The 10,331-nt window shown below is 42.6% G+C and overlaps 1 protein-coding gene across 4 annotated transcripts in view; it reads left to right on the top strand.

The window, feature by feature from the left end:
• EPC1 (enhancer of polycomb 1) overlaps positions 1-10,331 on the top strand; it is a 95,277-nt gene that overhangs the window by 27,932 nt on the left and 57,014 nt on the right. The gene's annotated exons all lie outside the window — the stretch shown is intronic.

Here is a 10,331-nt window from a genome sequence, read left to right as displayed (position 1 = left end):
GGGCGCGGCGGGAGCCCTTTCGCGGAAGGTCGCGGACCCCGAGCCGCCCGGAGCCGACTTAGGTGCTTCGTCCTCTTTGTGGGACTTGTGCCTCCATCCCTACCCAGTCCTGCCTGGTCGGACTCCTCCTCCTGACTTTTCCTTTGATCCTTGAGAATTATGTTGCGGGTTTTTGGGGGGGGTACTACGTGGCTCTTCTGGAGCCTGTAACGTTAGTAGTTGCTTCCCTAATAAAACCTGAGTCCGGCCGATGGCTGGGTTTCTCGAGCTAGGGGAGAAAGGGCCCCATGTAAGCAGGTGTTAACAGATCTACCTGTTGGAAGAGGGCTTTCTTACCCGCCACCGAACTCAGGTTAAGTGAACCCCTTCCTAGAAATCTTAACCTGGACGTGTTTCGGTTGGGTGGGCTTCGGCATGTAAGTGTCGACGGCTCCCGGACGCCGTACCGCAGCGGCGGCTCTCCCTGGTCGTGGAAGTTGGGCTCAGACCCACGGATAATAGGCTCTTCCCCTCGTTCCCCCAGGTCCTTGGCAGGGTCACTTGATGGCTTCTCACCCTAAGGAATTGCATACCTTGGTTTTCAGGTACAGCCACTTAAACAGGGGGCAGTGTGTTGACAGTTCCAGGAAGTCGAGGAGTCGCTGGATTGGTGCTACAGTTTTGTGGTGGAAAATCGTTCTGTCATACCTCTGTTTGGTGCTGTAAGAATTTTCTAAATGCAGAAATCCTGCTCTGTAATGTCGATTTCGAAAAATAAAGCTGTTTAAACTCTTTGGGTTGTTTGACCTTTCAAAGTCAAATAGTGGTGACCGTCGCATGTTCCTTCTGAGAGTAGTGTCTTAGCGTGTGGAGTAGTTGAGATTGTCCAGCGCGGTCCTGACCTTTAGCACGTTGCCTGTGAGACACCACCTCTCAACGTGTTTTACTTTTATCAGCGGCAGAGTAGAATGGTGCCGCTTGTTTATTTTTAAATAAGTGATTTGTTTTTAAAAATTAAAGTACTTGTGACTGCAGAATCTCGTCTTTTGGTTTTATTTTTGTTTCCAAGTTTTGCAGGTAATACTTTCAAGTTGGGGTGTCGTCGTTACCACTGCCCTGGAAATTAATTGGTAGTTCCTGTTTTGCAGCCGAGGAAGGGGAGAGCTTTGATAAGAACAGATAACCCTGCAGTACACTTTAAAATTCAGTGAAGTCTTGCTCCTCGGAGCACATTGGACTGTCCCAAGGGCCCCAACCTGAAATCAGAGCTGGGCTCAGCTGAAGTAACAAGGCTTATTAAGTTTTTACGGATCATTTCTGTTCACTGAAATGATTTTGACATTTTGCATTGTTTTCTAACATGTGGAGTCCCTATTTTTGAGGGATTTTTTTTTCCCCTTCAGACCACCTTTTCCCATCGTCCGTGTAGAATTTGTTTCACTTGACATCCAACCAAAACTATGACCAGTGAAACATAGACTTCAGGAATAGACCCTGAACTGAACAGAAGAATGTAAACAGTCCCAGGCAAACAGCTGCTCTCCAGTCCTGCAGATCGTGCTGGCGGGGGTGGGGGGAGGCTCTGTAGATCACAGGATTGAAAGTAGCATGTTAGCCCTGAAATGTATGCCAAGCATAAATAAAGGTAATTGAATTCCGGGTTAGCCTGAGGAGAAGAAACTTTTTGATAATTTGCTGAAGAATGATGTGCTTCTTATAAAGACGAACTTATGCCTCCGATTGACACGTGAGGGTCAGGAGCGATCTAGAACCTGAATTGAGTGTCTAGAAAATGTGTAATCCTATGTTGATCATGAAAGGGCAGAATTAGATGAGGACAGTATTGTATATATGTCACCTCACTAAGAAGGCATTTTTATGATCAAATATACCTGGAAAATTGTCATGTGAACTGTACCTGCTAACTGTTACCATATTTTGTTTCTGTGGTAAATGTGGCAGAAATGCTAGGTCTAAACACAGGGAAAATAACACTTATTAAAGTATTCCCATTTAACTAATTTTAATATTATAAGCTGAACGCACTGCCTTAATTAGGCATGCCTCTTAATTTTTAAGAAACAACTTTAAGTAGAAGTCCCCTCCTCCCCTCCAAACATGAATTATACTCAACTTTAGAACTTAGTTGTTAGTCCTTTTTTGATGAGGATTGAGAAATAACTCCAGATTGTAATAAACTGAAGGACTTGACTGTGACATAGATGTTAGAGATTCAGTGTCTCAATTGGTATAATGTGATACGTTGTAACTTGCTATGTCAAAAAGTAACAGTTGATAAAGGCTTTGATTTAATGAATAACAATTTTCAGATCATGGGAAATCAATAGGCTGTCAGCTTTAAATATGAAATAAGTCCCTTAATTTAAACACATGGGGGGGCAGAGGTTGCACCATTATAATTTTTTAACATTTTAATTTTAAGATGATAATCTTAACTTTAAGGTTAGAAATGTTGAAATACTACCTAGTGCCATGGCTTCACCTTTAAATGAAAGGGTAGTTTTTCCAAGATATCAGTTATGGTTACTTCTCACTTTAGGAAAGACATTCTGAAAAAGCCGGTTTTAAAGTGATACTCAAAGTGGAGCTGCTTGGTTCCTCTAGTAGTTTAACTTTTTTCATTGGGATGCCAGAGTGTGTGACCCCATATACTGTAAGGGGTGGAGGCTTAACCTCTTCTCCAGCCGATGAGGAGAGAAGGAAGTGTGACGGTAAGTAAAACGTTAATGATGATACCGCCTTGTTACTGCCCTACGCAGCCACCTTTGGGACCGTTGGATGTAGGGCCCAGCCATGGCAGTCCAACACCTGGTTTTAATAGGGTTCTCATCAGACGTATAGTCCCATACCCCTGTCTTTCCTCTCTTCAAACTGTATCCTTCATTAGTGGCCAGTATACAACGTTATGAAAACCAGGTCTATAAAGTAGACAGGTAGGTGTTTTTTGTTTTTAATTAGGGGTTAAAGTGGAAATACGTACATATCTCTGTTAAGAGGAAAAGTAGTTAAGCACTACATTTTCAAAACGATAAAAATCTAGTTTGTTTTATAAAGACAAGCTTAAATCACTTTAAGTGATAAGTTTAAAAGTCCGATTTCTCATTTTTCTGACAGAAACTAAGAATCCTTTTTTTCCTTTAAAATTTTGTAAACCAAGATTTCTTAGTCCTTAATCTAGATTCCTCCATTCTGTCCACTGCATTGGAAGTGAAAAGAAATATGTGAAGTCGCAACTGTACTAGAAGCAAAGCTTAATTTTTACAGCTAGTTTGAATTAGAAAGGAATTGAGGATATTTGGGGGTTTTCATTAAGTAGCAAATAATTTAAGTCAAAGGTAATTGAGAAGCAATAATGAAGTCTAGTTCCAACTTTCTGTCCTGCCCAAGATATTTTTGAGTGTATCAGCTGGGTTCTGAGGGTTATGCGGAAATGATGCTAGTAGTGAATTCCCATGATACACATATACAGTTTTGTGACAGTATATTTTTCTTGGGAGAAAATTCGTGTTTGTCATCAGTTTCTCAAGGTATTGATAAAGGCAGAAAGCCCAAGGTTAAGATTTGCTGTTCTAGAAATTTCAACAGTCATTTTGGTTTCATCAGTATAGAAGTTATTACATAGACTTAATCAGAGAAGAAAAATTAAAGGCAAAAATTAATCGGCAACTCGGGAAGACTGAGGTCTCTTACCTACAAAAGGAGCCTCTTGAAAACTGTGGGACCTGGTGCCTAAAGTGTTAATATTAGTTATTGTTTCGGTGTGCTATTTGATACTTAAGATTTTGGATTACTACCATTTGTACTTAGACTTCATTTTCTTATAAAACAATAATGAAAACTAATGGGCTTATGTGTCTAATGGTGTTTTGTGGGTGTTTGTGATCTGTAATGGAATTTATGCAGAACTACCTTTTCTTTCTGTTAATCAACAAGACTTAATTAAAAGTGCCATCTAAATACAGGAGACTAACACACCATTGTAAAGCAATTATACCGCAATAAAGATGTTAAAAAAAAAAAAAAAACTGCCCCAATTTTGCTGTTCGGGGAAACACTGCTTTGGGAACGATCTCCGGGTTCTCCTTGCTTTGCTGCAAAGTAATAATAAATCTTTCCTTCTCCCGAAAAAAAATAAAATAAAATAAATACAGGAGAGCTTAAATCTTGTAAATAAGGAATAATAACCTGTGCTTACAGGTTCATGAATTTGTGGATAGGATTAAATATTAAACTAGCCATTCCTAATAGTATCTAAGACTAGGTTTGGATAAACTGGAGGTATAGGTTTTAGTTTAGTCTATATATTGCATTCGACCATATTGTGGTCTGTAGTAGTAGTAATGGGAGAGAAACAGATGGAAGATGTATGTGTATCTACGTACGTACATAATGGCAAGAGATGAAGGTGTGGATTCTGACTGTGATTCCATTTTTCTGAAAAGTTAAAGGTAGTTGTTATCAGCAATTGGTTAAAACATAATTTTAAAGTAGAGGGTAGCATTTTATATAATGGAATGATGGTATGGTTTGTGATTCTATTTCTTAGAAGAAGACAACCCACAAGGAAATGAGAATTTTATATTGTAATTTGGGAGTAAAATGACTTCTGAGTCTCCAAGTGCAAAAGCAGTATGAAAGTATGAAATAAATACATAGGCAGAACTAGATAGTGTCTTTTACTTTTAAAGTAAGCTTTTGAACCCTTGAAGTGTGACTTACATTAATATGTTACAATAACTCCTCTGTAAGAATAAATCAGTTCACAGGGAAATCAGGAAAAGAAGTGATTCAGATGTTTTAAACAACTTAGAACTACTTTCAGTGAATTACTTGAAGCTTAACTGTTGACTTCTGCCCATTATCTTGGTCAAGTTTACTAAAGCCTCTGATAATAGTTAATGATTTTGAGCAATTTCGGTATTTTAAACAGAGTGGATACTTAACTTGTCACCTTTAAATAAATGAATTGAATTTCATCCACCAGCCCCACTGTAGGTAGATGAAAACCAAAAACAAACGTGCTGTTAATAAATCTACTGTGACCCATGATCTGAGTTGTCTCTTTGATGAGTAGGGATATAATCAGTTCTTTAAAAGATAAAGCCCTTCTTCGATTATTTGTTGTCATGGAGGTTATCCTTAAGAAGTTGGTTCAGCTTCAGATACGCCTGGTGACAGTTTGCTGAGTTTTGCAACACATTATTAAAGCACATCATTTTGGTTGAATTTCCTGTGGTATAGCAAGTGCTGGCTGAAGAAGTATGACGCAGCCTTAGGGTAAGTCCAGGGGCAAAGGTAAACTGAGGTTTGAAATATCCTGTGGGTGATTTACTAAAGGTTCAAATCTTCTTTCTATATTGGGATGAATTATTTTGATTATCTTAGAATCACAAGTACCAGTTGTGTATCTTCTGAGAAGAATGTACTTTGGCATTTGTGGCCTTTGACAAGTCAGTTAAGCTTACTGGATGAACTTTAGTTTCTTCATGGCCAACGCTCTCCTGACGGGTTACCTTATGTGGGAGGTATAGCTCTAGGGAGTGAATCAGACCGTATCCATGAAAATGCTGTACACATGCATTTCATTATTACCAAATACTAAGTGAATGTTCACGATGGCCTTGCTTTTTGTTGCTGTTCAAAACTACCTACACTTGTACAATCTCTTGTATTTAGGATTGTCTGGTATAAATATGTTAGATGTGTTGTCTGTTCTCAGAGGATTGTATGATGTAGTTGTGAAGAGTTGTGTCTTTACATTTAGGTAATTATTAATTGGGAAGAGCATCAAGCTGGGAGTTACTAGACCTGAGACCTCATCCAGCTTCCAACTGTGTGTGCACATGCGTGTGTGTGCGTGCACACGCATGCTTGCATGCTCTCACACACCCGGGTTTTTTTAACTGCAAGATGAAGTAGGGCCGTGATAGTTTCCTGTAGTAATGAGCATATTATGTTACCAGTGCATTTAGGTCTGTTAACGTATGTATTTTATGTGTTTGTAGAATAATCATTAAATCTTTAATTAGTTGATGGCTTCATTTGCACTCTACATAAACACAGTTTACACAGAAGTAAAGGTAACCTGGGTGCATGGATAACTGGTTCCAGTTTAGAAGGCTTGTGTTTTAAAGCACTTGAAGAATATGTCGGTTGCAGTAGTCACAGAATGCTTTTATCGTTATGAGAGTTTGAAATTAGAATCAGAATATTGTATTGAAGGTTGCAAATTTGTGCTTTATCTATAAGATAATAAGAGTCTGAAGGGGAAACAATATAAATATGGCTGTTTTGAAGTCTAAAGCAAGAATTTGATCATTGTTCTAATGGCTAAGTGAAGATTTTTGAGGTATATTGTACAAAGACTAAGAAAATGTTGATAAATCCAATTTCATTCACTTTTTTTTTTTTTTTTTAATTTCATTCACTTTTGTAGCAAATATTTATTGTGCACTTACAGTGAACTAAGGACTGTTATGGGCTCTGTGGATCTGACAGCAAACAGTTCCTTTTTTCATGCATCTCACATTCTAGTACCTAGGCTCTATGAGGGCAGGACTTTTTGTTTGCTTTGTTCACTGGTTTTTTCAGCACCTGAAATAGTGCCTGGCACATAGTAAGTGTTCAGTATTTGTTTAGTTGAATGACTGAATTCTAATGGGGAAACAGAGACAAAAAGCGAATGAGGGCTTCCCTGGTGGCGCAGTGGTTGAGAGTCTGCCTGCCGATGCAGGGGACACGGGTTCGTGCCCCGGTATGGGAAGATCCCACATGCCGTGGAGTGGCTGGGCCCGTGAGCCATGGCCGCTGAGCCTGTGCGTCCAGAGCCTGTGCTCCGCAACAGGAGAGGCCACAACAGTGAGAGGCCCGCGTATCGCCACAAAAAAAAAAAAAAAAGCGAATGAATGAAAGTGGCGGTGGATCAAGACAGTATAGAATTTCAGGTTGCAGGAGGAGGATAGAGATTTCTTTGTGCACAGGGTCAAGGAACGCTGGCTCTGAAACTTGAAGTGGGAGGGGCCCGCCCTGCGAAGGCCTGCATGGAGAACATGCCAGGCAGAGAGACTGCAGATGCAGGGAGCCCAGGCAAGGCACAGAAGGCCAGTGTGGCTAGAGGGCAGCGAAGAGGGTTGAGCAGTACGAGGACCCAGAGGATCCAGTCGGGGGTCCATATCTGGTGAGGTATTGCAGGCTACTGCACGGAGCTGGGGTAGTTTTGAGGTGAAGTAACAAGCCTTTAGAGAGTTTCAGGCAAGGCAGTGCCATGATCCGATTTATGTCTTTTCAAGGTTATTCTCACTACCATGTGCAGAATGAGTCGTACCGGGCAAGAGTGGCTCTAACTCGGGTGGTGGTAAGAAGAGAAATGGATAAATTGGAGGTATAGTTTGAGGGTAGGACCAACAGAACTTGGCTGACAGATTAGAATGTACTAGACGGAGAGAAAGAATCAAGGATTAATCCCTGATCTTTACCTTGAGCAGCTGGGTGGATGGGTGATTAGGCCCCTGCTTCCTGACGTAGGGAAAATTGGAGGAGGGAGGGTTTATAAAGGATGGACTTGTTACTCAGTTTGAAGTGCCTCTTACTCATTTGTGTTTAGCTGGATACGCAAGAATGTAAGCATTAGAGCAATCTGCACTAGAGGTGCACAATTCAGAAGTCATGGGCTCTACGATAAATTTGAAGGTCTTTGGGTTACAGGTGTTTTTAAAGCTGTGCATTGAGGCTCAAGAAGAGGAGGAGCTGTTAGAGAATTAGGAAGAAAGTGAGGGTAAATGTGTGTCAAGAAGGAAGGACATTGGTTAAGTCCGTCCACTGAGAAGATGAGTGAGGGGAAAGGGACCGTTTGATTTGATTAGATATGTGCCATTGGCCTATTTTGACGGCATGGTGGGAAGGAAAGCCTGAGTGGAATAGAAGGAATACTGAAAGATAAATAAAAGGGTCAGAGCAAGTATAGACGACTCCTTGGAATAGTTGTGCTGGGAAGAGGCACTGAAAAAATAGCTGGGGGGGATTGGGGGCATCAACAAATCATTTCTTTTAAAAATTAGTTACAAAGTTCAGGCAGACACAAAGTAGGGAGGCAAAGCTGAGTCCTCCATTGCCCAGGCCACTACCTAGAGAGTTTCCAGGCTACAGGCACAGGTAAGGGAGGCCCGGGATAGAGCCTGCCAGCCTCCTGGAGTTGAAGAGGCAGAGAATTCAGTTTGGGAAGGCTACCGTGGCTTCAGGGCTAGGTACCAGAGATGCACCGAGGTCTGCAGAGGTCCCCTGGAGTCTCTAGCCGAAAACTGGTCTGAGCCTGTCTGGGCGGGGGGCGGGAAGCACCTGGAAAGAAGTAGGAGGGACATTTCTGGGAGCTCACAGAGGGCTGGGAATATGTTATGTCCCCAGTGACCAGAGTGGAAAGACCTCCTAATGCAGAGGGCATCAGATAAGAGTTCTCAGAGGGTCATTTCCTTAGTGGTAGGGCCAAATTAGCTCTAGACTAAACTGTTCTGGACTTACCCTAATAAAGACTAAACACTAGCCTCAAAAGGAGCCAGCTGGGCTTCCCTGGTGGCGCAGTGGTTGAGAGTCCGCCTGCCGACGCAGGGGCCGCGGGTTCATGCTCCGGTCCGGGAAGATCCCACACGCTGCGGAGCGGCTGGGCCCGTGAGCCATGGCCGCCGAGCCTGCGCGTCCGGAGCCTGTTGCTCCGCAACGGGAGAGGCCACAACAGTGAGAGGCCCGCGTACCGCAAAAAAAAAGAAAAAGGAGCCAACTAATTTCGGGTATCTGTGTCCCAGAGTAAAGCCCCACAATGTTTAGAGGAATACTAAAAGATCCTACAACATAAAACTTAGTGTTTGGCATCCAGTTAAAAAAAAAATCATCAGGTATGCAAAGATGCTGGAAAATCTAACCAATAACTAAGGGAAAGGTTAATCAACAGAGTTGTAGAAATAACCCAGGTAATAGAGTTAGTAGACAAAAATGTTAAAACGGCTATTATAAATAAGTTACTAGCACTAGTGTAATCGTTGGAATGATGTCATTAAAAAGGATGAAATAATCCTATTTCCTCTCCTACTCGAGGACTTTGTTTCTAAAAACTGTTTCCTATCTTTTCCTGGATTGGTTTCATGGAGGGCTTGGTCACTGATTTAAGCAGAAGTACTTTTTCCTTTTTAGAAGTAAAGAAGGATATGATATGACCAGTGGTAGAGTTGGCAGTGGGAGGATGGGGTATTTATTCTATGATTCTATTGCCTCTATGCAGTATGAGGTGACGTCATCACCTCAGAGCAAGGGGGGGGGCCCTTGAGACGAAGGTATGTGTGGGAAGCTCACCTACTAGAGAAGTGTAACAGGACTGATGGGCTAGCTGGGGGCTCAGGGTTTGTGATCATTTTAAGTGAGACCAGTCTGCTCACTTGGGCAGTTGAATGCAAGCATTCAACTTGAGTTCAAGAATAAAGCAGGTATATAATAAGGTCTTTTTAGGGTTGAGGTTTGTCCAGCAAGTACAAAGGGGGGAAAGAGGGATGAGGGCATTAAAAGTATGTGTGAGGTAGATGATCATGCTAGACCTGGATCCAAACTGGTTAAGCAGGGAAAAGAAGGCCTCAGGGAGCTGGTGTGGACCGGGGAAGTGGTCGGACACACCGGGACGGCTCTGCGGGGGAGGGGTGCCGTCCTGGAACGGGGGAGCCTGAGCCAGGAGGGTGCCAGTTAAAGAGTGAGATGCTTGAGTTTCGATTTCAGCGGTGTATCGTCCACGTAGACGTTGTTACTCAGGGTGATGCCAAAGGTGTGGGAATAGTTGAGAAGACGACTGTGAGCTCTGCCTGAGCAACAGAGTGGATACAGCAGCTCCGGGGAAAGGGAGTGAGTGTGAACAGCTGAGGGGTTAGGGTTTCTGAAAGGACAGCGGAGAGGAAATGGTGTGGCCTGGCAGTGGGGGGCGAGGAGGACACTTAGCCTGTCTGTAAGTGTGTGGGACGTGGGAAGATACACAGCTTCTCCTTGGAAGGGCTCCGGGCGTGCTGCTTCTGGAAGACACTGCCGGGCTTAAAATAGAGCAAGGGGATGAGGGAACGTTGAAAGAGGCTGAGACTGTGGAGAGGAGTTTACTGATACGTCTTATTCTAGCGAACAGAGTGGAAGTGTGGGGGAGGGGGGGAAGAGCAGAAGATTGGGTCAGATTAGGGGACGTTGGGTCAGAGTGGTAGTAAGAGCTAGAGTGATGCTGTCAAGTCGTGAACTCTGTTGTTAATGGGTGTGAAGAACGATGGGATTTATCTGGCCAACCTCAGATGCACAGATGGTTCAGAATCCCTTCC

The sequence above is a fragment of the Lipotes vexillifer genome, unplaced genomic scaffold (genome assembly GCF_000442215.2).
Source record: "Lipotes vexillifer unplaced genomic scaffold, Lipotes_vexillifer_v1.1 scaffold229, whole genome shotgun sequence".
Classification (NCBI taxonomy): domain Eukaryota; kingdom Metazoa; phylum Chordata; class Mammalia; order Artiodactyla; family Lipotidae; genus Lipotes; species Lipotes vexillifer.
Note: the sequence above shows the minus strand (reverse complement) of the source record. Positions and strands in the feature narration are given on the sequence as shown.